Source organism: Mauremys reevesii, linkage group 16 (genome assembly GCF_016161935.1).
Source record: "Mauremys reevesii isolate NIE-2019 linkage group 16, ASM1616193v1, whole genome shotgun sequence".
NCBI lineage: Eukaryota > Metazoa > Chordata > Testudines > Geoemydidae > Mauremys > Mauremys reevesii.
In genome coordinates this window covers 29,679,325-29,692,027 of record NC_052638.1, presented here as the reverse complement: position 1 = coordinate 29,692,027, position 12,703 = coordinate 29,679,325, and positions in this window count along the sequence as shown.

Here is a 12,703-nt window from a genome sequence, read left to right as displayed (position 1 = left end):
ACTTATGAGTGGACCAGCTTACTTAAAGGGGCAGTGTGCATCTCTCTCTCCCACACACAGGTGTGTGTCTGTCTCTGTCTGCTATGCTGTCTCCCCTCCCTCGTGTCCCGAGACTACATTAACAATGTGTTAACCCTTGAGGGCTCAGCCGAGTGCTAGTTCATCATTTAGCGGCAAGGCATTCCCTGGGAAATATCCCTCCCTCTTCCACTCTAACTTCACCACCTCAACCAAGCTTCACAATCATCATAGCTGTGAACAGTATTAAATTGTTTGTTTAAAATGTATACTGTGTGTATATCTATATAATATATAGTTTTTTGTCTGGTGAAAAAAATTTCCCTGGAATCTAACCCTCCCTATTTACATTAATTCTTATGGGGAAATTGGATTTGCGTACCCTCGTTTAGCTTAAAGTCGCATTTTTGAGGAACATAACTACAATGTTAAGAGAGGAGTTACTCTATTTGTAGCTGTCATAGGATGAGGGAGCTGTCCTGGTTTACACTTCCTTTGCAGCCCCTTTGAACTCTAATCCCTTCTTTATCTCATCCCTTTGTGCTGCCGATGGGAGTGAGAGTAAAATGGCCGACAACAATTTTACCTGGGGGATGGGGAGAGGGGGAGAGAATTGGGGACACTGACTCCCACACATTTAACTCCAAAAGATCATAGCAGAGAAGTAGACAGTTTTCAAATGTAGTTACTTGTATTTTATCTCTGTCTGTTATTTTGATTCCCCTTCATAATGTGACTAGATTACAATGGCTGAGGTTAATAAGACAATTAACTCTGCAGAAGATACCAATCACAGGCTGTTTTACAGTAATTAACAACAGCAAGTCCTAACACATTTCTTTGTATTCATAAATATAGTTTGCAGAAGTTATCTTTCAGCTTCAGGGAATGTTTCCAGAAGTCGTATATATTGGGGCTAGATGCAGAAATATTTAGTCTAAGGATCTCTATGCTGCATTAAACCTGTCGTCCAGATTCCAAGACCCTGAGTCACTGAGTAGTCTTAGTCAGCAGAGTAAGGACCTCCTCAACCTGAGGAAGGGTATCAGGCCCTACTTGTGGTGCAGAAGGATTAATTACTGGGCCATGCAACTCTGCTGTCATATCAATAAAAAACTTCCACATAAGCAAAGCTTTTTCTTTACTGTGTTATTCTTACTGATAATTTCCTCTGATTCTTTTACGGACTGCCCGTTTTCTGATATAGTGTTATAGCGCTAGTGCATTTTTCTGCTAACCCTGCCTGTTTAAAAATGTATATCCACTCAGTAATTACAATGAGATGGCCCCTTGTTTATAAGAGAAAATGAGATTCCTGAATTGCAGAAGCATACTGTGCATTGAAATGGTGTGTGGTTGCCTTTACATCTCCCTATAAGAGGTATACTTTTAAAGAATCAGACATTTAAAAAATTACTAGTAATTCGCTTTGTTCTGATTTTTTTTTCTTTTTTATCTATTAGTGACATTATAAGTACTGGTAGCCAATACATATATGTTAAGCATAGTATACTGCATATTAATGGTATTATGTGCACAGTATTAACATAATGCGCATTATATAAAAAGTGTTGAAGAATTATGTTAATGTATTATGCTCTTCCCACAATTCTGTTCACTCTCGATAAGTGTCCCATAACACTTTGGACAGCTGAAGTCAGCTTTAGCACTAGCAAATATGAAACCTGTCAAAATTAAGATATGTTTGTTCTATGTCCTAGTACAGGTATCTTCCTGGGCAACTGGTTTGAAATACAGGATGCAAAACAGAAATAAGAAAAGTACAGAACAAAACAACAAATTAAAGAACTATTACAAACTGGTGGGTTGGATTTTAGTGAAGTATAGAGGGTTTGGTAACTTGCAACTATAAATATAGCTAGTTTAAATGCATATTTCTGAAGAACACCTTCTGTGTAACACCAACATTCTGAAAGTTGGGAATTGTTTCCTAGATAGAGGGTATGTATATTTACTTCTCACATTGTATTGTTTTGTTTAGGACAAGAAGTGTGGCTGAGTTTGGCTATTTGGTTTCTTAAATAATGTTCATAATGAACCACAGGTGTACTCAGTCAATCGTCTATACAGTTAAATCAACAGTTCACCAAGGTGAAATCCTGGCTGCTTTGAAGTCAATAGGAGTTTTGTCATTGATTTCAGTGGGCCCAGGATTTTATCTTAAGAGACAGATTAAGGCACTTTGGCAAATAGTTAGACCTGAAAAGGCAAGAGCCTCCACTTGCCAAGAGACTTAGGCTTTGAGGTTGCTGTGGTGAAGGGTTAGATACCCACTTTCCTCCCGCCCCTTCAGCTTTGGAGTACATTTTCAAAAACTCTTTATGCTACAGTTGTTCGGATTCAGAGTAAGACTTCCACTGTTGGCATTCCAGGTTTCTTTCCTGCTTTATACAATCTCAGGTCAGCTTAGCACCTTGGTCCAGGGGAAAACAAATATGTGGACTGAGAACAGTGCATGATCCTACACATGTTTATTTTGTGGCTGTCATAGGTCTCACCCCCACTTGGAGCTGTTGGGTTCACAAGATGGGGACCTGCATGGATCCTTCTAAACTTAAATCCTAGTTTAGATCTGGTAAAAGCTGCCACCACCCAATAATGTATGTGTATTGGGACACAGTCCTTCCCCAAAATCCTTGGGGATCCCAAGAGCCCCAAATTCATGGAATTCTTACACCTAGGAGAAATAAACCATTCCCCCCTTCTTCTCTCCCCCCTCCCTTTTCCTAGGAGAGATACCGGGATCCAACTACAGAGGGATGCCTCCCTCCTCCCCTTTCCCTGAGAATACCCAAGGAAAGATCAACCAAGTCCTTAACAGAAAAGATTTATTAAAGAATAAAAAGAAAGTAACTGTCTCTGTAATACCCAGATGGAACAATACACAGAGTCTAAACTTATCAATCTCTGGAGAGAATCCCCCCTCCTTTCTTTCTCAGTAAAAGCAATAACAGTACAGAATTAAAGAAATTCTATAGCAAACACACAATTGCAAATGTAGAAATCAAATTATAAGACTAATCCGCCTTTCTAATTAATACTCACTATTGGATAGTAGGAACTACTCCAGGAGAACTTGGAGACATGACTGGCCTCTCTTAGATCCAAAGAGAGAGAACACAGAGCCAACAAGGAACACAGACAAAGGCTTCCCTCCACAGAGATTTGAAATTATCCTGTCCCTTGATTGGTCCTCTGGTCAGGTGTTTCTCAGGTTACTGAGCTTGTTAACCCTCTCCAGGTAAAAGAGACCTTAACCCTGATCTGTTTATTTATGACAGTGGCATACTCTCTCTCTATTGGCCATATATGTTTTAAAAGAATTTCTTTTTCATGCTGCTGTTTTAAAGTGATTTGTTTGTTTGGCCACTTGGTGCACAAGGATTCCACGTTCTATTCAAGTTACTGCATGCTGGGATTTATAATCTAAAACCTAGGTTTGTAGCCAATCAGATTGTGCTAGATTGTGCTTTAGGAATAGCCCTAATCAAAGGGTGGCACATAAATTGCAACACCTGGAATAGCTCTGAGAGACATGTCACTCAGAGACATACCCCTGAGTCACAATTTCTCCATGCTCCTGGTGGACTCAGCTACTCTGGCCAGCAAGTAGGGCAGCAGAGTCAAGGCTTTGTCCATTATTCATCCACCTGGTCCAAGAGAGGAGTGAGTAGCCCTGCTTATTCCAGCCATCTCTATCTGAGGCATGTGTAGTCCACACAGAGATGTAAAAAGGGAGGTGAGGGAGCTTCTCATTCCCTTTTATTCCCGTGCACAGCTTGAGACAGAACCTTACCCATTAAGAGTTATCCATGGCATTGACATATGCTGTAACTTTTCTTAAAGTACATAGCAGCTATATTCACGGTAGTGCTAAAACTGCCTTACAAAACAGGTTACTTTCAACCTCTGCTCTACCAAAGAGTTTCAGGTAAACCAAGATGATCTTAACCTGACAAGATTGCTTAGGACCTGCTACAAACACCTGTTTAGACAAACAACCAAACTGTTTAACTGGACCACTGAGTGTTGTTCCTTTGTTCTGAGTTTCTCCTGTTAAATTCATCCCACTAGTTCATTTTAAAGGTATTAAATGAATTATTTTTGTTTAGAAGGGATTCTCAATCTTGATCACATCTCAGCATGAAAACAAATACACCTGTTTACATAATTTTACTATCCCATCTATATGTGACATATAAGTAACTTCAATCAGGCATTAATTCAAAATCTCTAAAGAAAAAAATAAGTTTGCGCATGACTCAAGGAAGTTCAACTGGACTCTTGAAAATTAATAATTTTATTTTCAGTTCCGATATTACATTAATAAGTCCATAGTCCAAGGCTAAGAACATGTGTTATTTGATGTTTTAGATGAAACGGGCTATGCAAAGAGAGCTCTGGAGTCTCATTTTAAAGAGGATCCTCAGCGGCTAAGCTCTTAATACGCTGCTTTACTCTGTCAAGATTTCTAATACCTCCGGCTGGAGTTCCTGATATGCCTCAAGGTAGAACTCGCTTGTTCTCACATAATCAAACACACAGGGCATCATAATGAGTGCATGAAAGATTGACATCCATAAGGTGCCCCCTGTGAAACATTCCTCCAAAGTCTGATTATTCCAAGAGCCCAGGCATCACAGTCACTGTTAATGATGTCAGTTGCCACAGCATGGTGCCTCAGGCATTCCTCACCAAGGTCACACAGCAGTATATTTGGTTTCTCACATCCATGTTTATTGTTGCCTTTAAGCACAAATGCAATTACATCTGCCCAGTATGTCGGAGTCTTCTCTGAGGTTGAATAATGAAAGCCAACAAACATTAAACTGCAAATCTATGCTAAGGCAGGCTAAAGAGTTCTCCTTATACCTGCAACAGTAGAAAAACACAGTTTTTAAGACTACACCTCCATCCTTAACCTATTGTTTTGTGCTTAGGTATTGCAGGACTTATGTCATGCAAGATCATCCACGGCTGTATCTCCTAGGGATGAGTATTTCCTAGTAATATCTAGCAATGAGCAGCTGTGTGGAAGGATTGACATCTAAACTGTGGGCACCGGCAGGCATACAAAGTGGAAAAAGCACGGGAGGAAATCAGGGGCCAGTGTGTGTTCAAAGGATGATACAGAACAGCAGCAAACATTTCTATCTGAAAATGGTTAGTATGTGAGGGCAATTGCAGGTGCAATGGAAAAGTGTGGCACTATCAACAACTGCTTGTGCCTTGCACAGCTGATTGCCCCAGCACCACTCACTAAAGAGGAGAGAACTGTGGGTGCTGACAAGGAGGGTTCCCTGGAGAGCAACACATTCCAGGGGAGTTATTCAGTGACAGAGCGGGGGGGGGTGTAAATGTGCTCCCCAGATTTCACTCTGGCTTCCCTCTCACACAGATGCTCAAAGAAAGGGTTATAAAAGCCAGGGACCAGTCCATGGTTCTTGGGTTTTTTCAAGCTTCCCTTGGACTGGGTAGGCTCCAGCACTGTCTCTATCTTTGACCTCTCTGGCACATTTCTTGGGCGCAGCCTCTGTCCATTACCCCTTCATGGCCCAGCTGCCCTGGGCTATCAGGACTAGTGTTGACCTCCCAAGACACCTTAGCACACTCTGTCACTAAATGCCAATTGTGTGGCCACTCTGATATTGTAGTTTACCTTTCCAGGGACACATGATAGCGAAAGCACATAACACAGAGGCTTTGAAAAGGAACCCTAAAACAACTATTCTCTACTTTAGACAGCCTAAAAGACATACAGATCCAGACAAAACAATAAAACACTTTCTCTTCCTTATTATCGTCATCCCTCTGGAACATTATTTGAGATTAGGTCAGAGTTTCCTGCAGCACAGTCTTGCTTTCTGGTCTGTTTTCAGCTCTCTCTACAATTGCAGTCCCTTTGTCAGGTGACCTCCTGATCAGCATCATCAGGTGATCAATCACATCACATGATCCATTGCAGAGTTACCACCCTGGGTGGATTGGTTTTCTTGGCTTGACCATCTTCTTTGTCCAAGGGTGTTTCATTTGAATAGAAAACTATCGAAATGTAATGGCCCTACATTGTTAGCTCTGTGTCACCACCTGTTAAAATTTCAGTCCAACATGGAGGTAAAAGGACAACAGAGAAGGCACACAAGCTCTATGTTCAAAATGGAGTTTGCAGTCTGACTGATACACATAGAAAATCCTCCAAACAACAAACAGAATCATAAACTGTACAGAGAGATTCCCCAAATCGTCACACTAATGTAGTCTGCTTAGTCATGCTACCATCTTGCAACACTCTATACGTGTATAACTGTATAACCAGCCAAGTAAGGTTCAAACGACCACATGTACACACACAACAATCAGAACATCTTCAAATTCCTTGTAAGAGAACTGTGCCATATTAAAACGCTTTAAACTCTGACGGTCTACTATATTTTGGCACTCAAGTTACAATAAAGCCCATTGCTTGTGAAATAACTACTTCAGCAAATGGCTCACCAGTGTTAAACAAATCTTGAACGAGCATGTTTGCTGTCCCTTAGGCTGTCAAGGAACAGTTAAAAGCAGAAAGCTGTCTCACTAAACTAGCAGAAATTTCAAAAAGTTTCTCAGCTGTGGAAGCCAACTGAGCTCTTGAACTATACAGTAATATTCTGATTGGCATCCCTGCAACCAGGAGGTAATTTTGAACTTCCAGTGTGTGCAAGAGGCAAGCCCAGGGCTTGACTTGCAACTGTGTGTCAGAGACAGACAGCGAGAGAGAGAAGAGGATGAGCATAGATAAAATACCAGAAGAGAACTTAGAGCTATTTTGTTGAAGCCTCAAAAAGACATGAAGAGGCAGAGGGAAGCAGAGAATGCCTCTGGTGCCAAATCCCACTAATTTGTTTATTTCTGAAAGAACAGACTTGCTCACTGGGAAAAGTAAAGAACGTTGTTTCTAGCCTGACAAACAATACAGGAGCTGGGCAAAACTATGAAAAAATCTGTACAAGGTTGTTATTAGATACACAAGATACAAAGAATTAATGAGACGCCCGAAACATGACGACTACCTAATGAAACTGAGAGAAATAGTGAAGAGAAAATCAAGGACTGCATCTGTTGCTAGTGACCCTGCAAGGCCATTGCACGAAAGCTGACAAGCCATTTCCTATGCTATGGCTTGGACACAGTTCATTTTCACTGACACCACTGTCCTCTGTTCCAGAATGGCAACAACTTTCTTTTTTACTCAGGCACCATATGGTGTGTGGATTACTGCCACTTCCATCCTACATCCCTATCCACAACATTTGGGGGAGAATCTCATTTCCCCTTTTGCAGAGCTCACCACTCACTATCTTTCCTCGTCCACATTTCAACAGTAGATTCCGTTGGCTAAGATTCCTGGGGATGGATCCACAAAGAGCTCTTAGGGTCAAGTGTTGCAATGCCTAACTTTAGGCACCCTGTTGCCTAATGAAGTCCTGAGCCCCAAGTTAGGAACCCAGCCTTCCTATACCATGTTAGGGGAGAATTTGCCTAGAATGGGATCCACAAAAGCCAGCACAGCAGACTGAACAGGTAGCCATCTATCCTAGCCAGTGGGAAAGGCTGAGTAGGTGGGTCTGGCCTTAACCCCACCCCTGAAATGGATTTACATGCCTAACTCCAGGCAAGAGGAACATACCTGTGGTCACTTGGGATTCACAGCTGTGAACTGTCTCCTGGAGTTAGGTTCTTAAGTGTTCTCACAATGAAGGTGGTGATGCCCACTATTAACTTTGAGCCCCGTGGTTAGAGCATTTATAGGGGAGACCCAGGTTTAAATCCTCGCTGCCTGACGGATTTGAACCCATATCTCCTACCTCTCATGAGAGTGCCCTAATGCTTGAAACTGTTCCCCCCTGTGTATTAATTAAATGGCCATTGGAGCAGGGACTTGAACTTGAGGTTCTTTCTTCCCTGGTGAGCCATTAGGTGGAAGAGTCATTCATACCCTTTCTCTGGCTCATTGACTACTGGATTATTTACACAACGTGGAACAGCTTCAACAGGAGAGACTGAAGGAGCCACTGCATAGTCCAGTGGTTGGGGCACACACTTGAAAGAATGAAGACACAGCTTCACATCCCTGCTGCATATCAGGCAGAGAGGGGGATTGGACCAGGTATCCTACATCCTGAATGAATACTCTAACTACTGGACTAAAGGTTATATGGAGGGCTGCTCCTCTGCCTGTGTTTTGTATGGACCTGATTTGTTAAGTGGTTCTGAGGACACCTAATGGATTGGGACCTACAGGTGAGGTAGGCAAGGGTATTTCTAGTTTGAGAATCCTGCCAAGGTTTAGGTGTGAGATAGGCACCAGCTGTCAGCACATGCCCTCTGGCACATTTTTCGGTGCTATGGAAAGTTAGATGCCATGGCATGTTAGGCATCAGATTTTGAGTATCTGAATTTTGGATTTAGGTGGCTAAATCCTTTTGTGGATCTAGCCCTGGTTGTCCAGACCCATAGAGAAATAAAACTTCTCCTGGAAGGGAATAATAGAAGGCTCCTATAACACTTGTGTGGGGAGGGTGAAATTATTTTAGTATTCCTACCCAGCAGTAAGTGGATAGCATTATACAGTACTTCATCTGTAATTACAGTCTATGGCTGGTATATACAGGCTGATATTGAACTTTCCAGGTCCCTTTATGTTATCCAATTTCATTTCCCTTATAATACACTGAACCCTTAACATAAATGACCCAAGGAATAAACAGCTCTCAAGGCTCCTGCTGTCCTTTTTCCAGCCATTCTAGTTTTCCCAGTGCTTTTATTTCATTCCCTTTCCTCAAGTCTCATTAGCTTTAATTAAGCTTGCTCAGACGGAAAACACTTACTTTAAAAATACCCACAAAACTTGCCCCATCAGTGTATTTTCTTAATGGGCCAAATCCTCAGACAAAACTCACAGTTGACCTCAAAACACTGTCCCAAAATTACTTGACCTCAATGGAAGTTTTGCCCTGATTAGGAACTGCAAAGTTTACTAATGTAAGTGACTATCTTCACTGAGGTGATTGGGATGTGTGTATCTATCTCTATGAACTAGATTGGACTTTCAAGGTGAACTCTGAGAATGGGGCAGTGCACAGCTGTGCCACCCTGGCAAGAATACTCCCCCCGATCTTCCCCCCGAAAAGGGAATTATGATTCACAATTCCTTCTTTGCTCCTCTCTTGCTCTGGAAAGGAAGTAATATACTGCAGCCATGGAAACAGTGCAGTGCCTAGCCAGCTCTACTGGTCTCCATACTGGTGGCCATGGCATCGCCCACTCCCCATCTTTCACCGCCACCTCAATTTGCTTATGGGGAATGAAGGGGACAAAGAAGTGGCAGCACAGGGGTACTGATGCTGTTGCTGGGAACCAGGATGCTGTGGTGAGGCAGTCAAGAAGAGGAGATGGATGGGGTGCAGTATGGATATGGAAAGATATGATGTGAAAGGAGAAGCATCTTGCTGGGCTGGGAACAAAGGGGCCTTGTGTTCTGTTCCTTTGGTGGTGGGTGTCAACGCAAAACTAAGAGTCATATAAATTCCAAGGCCAGAAGGGACTACTGTGATCATCTAGTCCACGGGTAGTCAATAAGCCACTTTTGAATAGACCCTGAAATCTTTTTATTTATTTATTATTGTTGTGGTTTTTTAATCCCCCCTTCCCCAGAGTCTGGCCCTTAACTATATCTTGACCAAGAAATTGGGACCTTGACCCAAAAAAAAAATTAAAAAAAATAACTACCCTGATCTAGTCTGATCACCTGGTTAAGACAGGACATAGAACTTCCCGAAAATTAATCATAGAGTGGATCTTTTAGCAAAATGTCCAATCTTGATTTAAAAATTGTCATTGATGGAGAATCTACCACAAGCCTTGGTAAATTGTTCCAGTAGTTAATTACTGAAACTGCTAGAAATGTACAACTTATTTCCCGTCTGAATTTGTCAAACTTCAGCTTCCCGACCTTGGATCATGCTATAATTTTCTCTAGTTTGAAGAGCCCATTATTAAATATTTGTTTCCTATATAGGGGATAGAGAGAGAAATAAATTGTTTGGGCTAAATTTAAATAAATGTTGGGTAAACAACTTTTGAGTAGAGCAATGAGACTAACAGATTTTTCATTTCTCTTGTAAAAAGAACAGGAGTACTTGTGGCACCTTAGAGACTAAAGAATTTATTTCAGCATGAGCTTTCGAGAGCTACAGCTCATTTCTCTTGTTGCACCAAAAAACTGCTGGGGCTGGAGGAGGAGGATAAATTGTTTCAGGTCAAGTAAAATGTTTCATTTGACCCAAAATAAAATCTTTTGTTTAATTTTTGAGGCTTTTTACATTTTTAATAAAAGTAAAATTAGAAACAAAGAGTAATTTGGAATTGAAAAAGTAGAGTATTTAAGTTCAGAAATGTGAAAAAAAACCCAAAAAACATTGATTTTCATAATTTTGTTTTTGTCCAGGAATTTGACACAAGTTAATGAAAAGTTTCAGTCAACCCCAGTGTGCATTTTTCAGCAAAATAAGTTTTGGCCAAAAACATTTCACCCATCCCTACTTTCGAGACTAGTAAAACAAACTAAAATTTCAGTCTTCAGATGTTCAGTATTGTATGTGTCCTAACTCTCTGATGCCTGGCTAGCATAAGACTAAGCACACATATAATAGCTAACATTGCTCTTTCCACAGTTAAGCACTGGACACGAACAGACTGACAGATTGAAGCAGAGCCAACATGAATCATAGTCTCCACACATCTGTTAGCAAAGCTGAGGCAACATCTTACATAAAACTGCGGTGTTCTTCTTTAAGGCCAAGTGGCTGCAGCAGTTCCTAAATTGGTCTCTGGAGCCTGTGTGTTCAGAAACTTGGATGTTATGCTGGATAAAGCCCCCTAGTAAATTTTACAGATAAGAACAGAAATAAAATAGCCAGGACAATTCAGAGGGTTTTCCACACAGTCATTTTTATTACAAGAGTAGTTTGTTTTAATATCACTTGTGATCTGAATATGCAAAGTGACAGAAAACAATAAAAGCCAGGAAATTCACAGAGGAATGAATAGTACCATATGTCCTCCAGTACTGTACCTAGACACAACAGGGTACAGTCAAAGTCATTAAGGTAGCACCCTATTGTGCTTTGTTTTTGGAAGGCATATGGCATATTACCTCTAATTGTGAAGTTCCTTGAATGCATTTTTGCTTTTTCAAAGTTATTTTAAAATAGATTTTGTAAGTATTGCTCTGTCTCTAACCCATTTCATTCTTTCTTCTCTTTCACGAGTATCAATATGGAAAAGTGATAGGGTAATATCTTACTGGATTCTGTTGAGAGCTCCTAAGGAAAACCAGATTCAGAAGAGCCCTTTGCCTGAGATCAATGGATTTGAAGCAATAATACAATAAACGTTTTTGATAACACTTAAGTGTTTCTTATCAATGTTCAGCATGTAGGTAACAATATAATACTTGTAATAAAAATGATTATTATTAAAAAATCAGATTAAAATCCAAAGGGCCCAATCAAGCAATATTTTCACAGGCAAGAACCCATTTAAACCCAGCAAGGGAATTCATCCCTGAACCATCTTCAGGCTGATTGTCTATGCTTCCATGTTTTTTTGGTGCTTACCCAAACTGAACCAATTCAGGTTTACCCAACAGTAATAGATTATAGTCTGGAGAAATAATGGTGAGGAAAAAAAATGTTGTTATAGTTGCCATTGACAAATCTTTTGTACAAGAGATAAATGCCCACTGCTGTAACCCCACTCACTTTTTAGTCTAGAAATTGCCCAGAATGTGCCTACCTTTTCACAATATCAGTGCGGAACACTCATTATCGGTGACACTGAGACTTTAAAGCACAGTCCTTGGAAGAAGGTGGTATCTGAGTGTATCAAACTGTAGGGGGAACTTCTGTAGGTCTTGGGGCACAATATTTCTGAGTGCCAGACACACCATTTTAGAGTATGCACTATATGTTCTCTTGTGTGCCTGACCACTTCTATTGTCCTGTGACAAGGGGTGGTGGTGCCCAGCCCCTGCTGGGTAGGATAGTCTTTCTATAGGCACCGGCCTGGAACAGCCCTCATGCTTCCTGAGTCCAACTGGGATTTTCACTATACTCTTCTGATATGTGCAAGGCAGGGAAGGCTTCACTGCCTGTTCTTATGAAGTTTCAACACCTCTGACTTCACTCAACCAAAATTCAGAGACTTTCAAGAGTTAGAAAAAAATAGTTAGGCAACCTCATCCTAACCTTGGAACTAGAATGCCCATTCCTACTTTAATGAAATTTTAGAATCACTTGTTTTCTGCCACTGCTCAATCTCTTCAGTATCTGCATGTTGCAATGTCCATTGCATTTTGTACAGTGTCAAAAACATCATTTTATTCTTAAGACTCTAACAAGACATACAAGTCTAAATCTCTGAAAAGCTTGAAATTCTCTTTAATGGATTCCTTGAAGTTCCAGTTTAATGTTCTAAAAAGGGTTTTGATCAAAGTTATCAAAAGGAGTGTGTGCGAATTACAGAGGAAAGGACACAGGGTGGCTGCTGCTAGGGAGTTTGTAGTGCTGATGAGTTTGTCAATATCAGGTGATTTAGTCCTGTTGCTTTATTTTACTGCAGG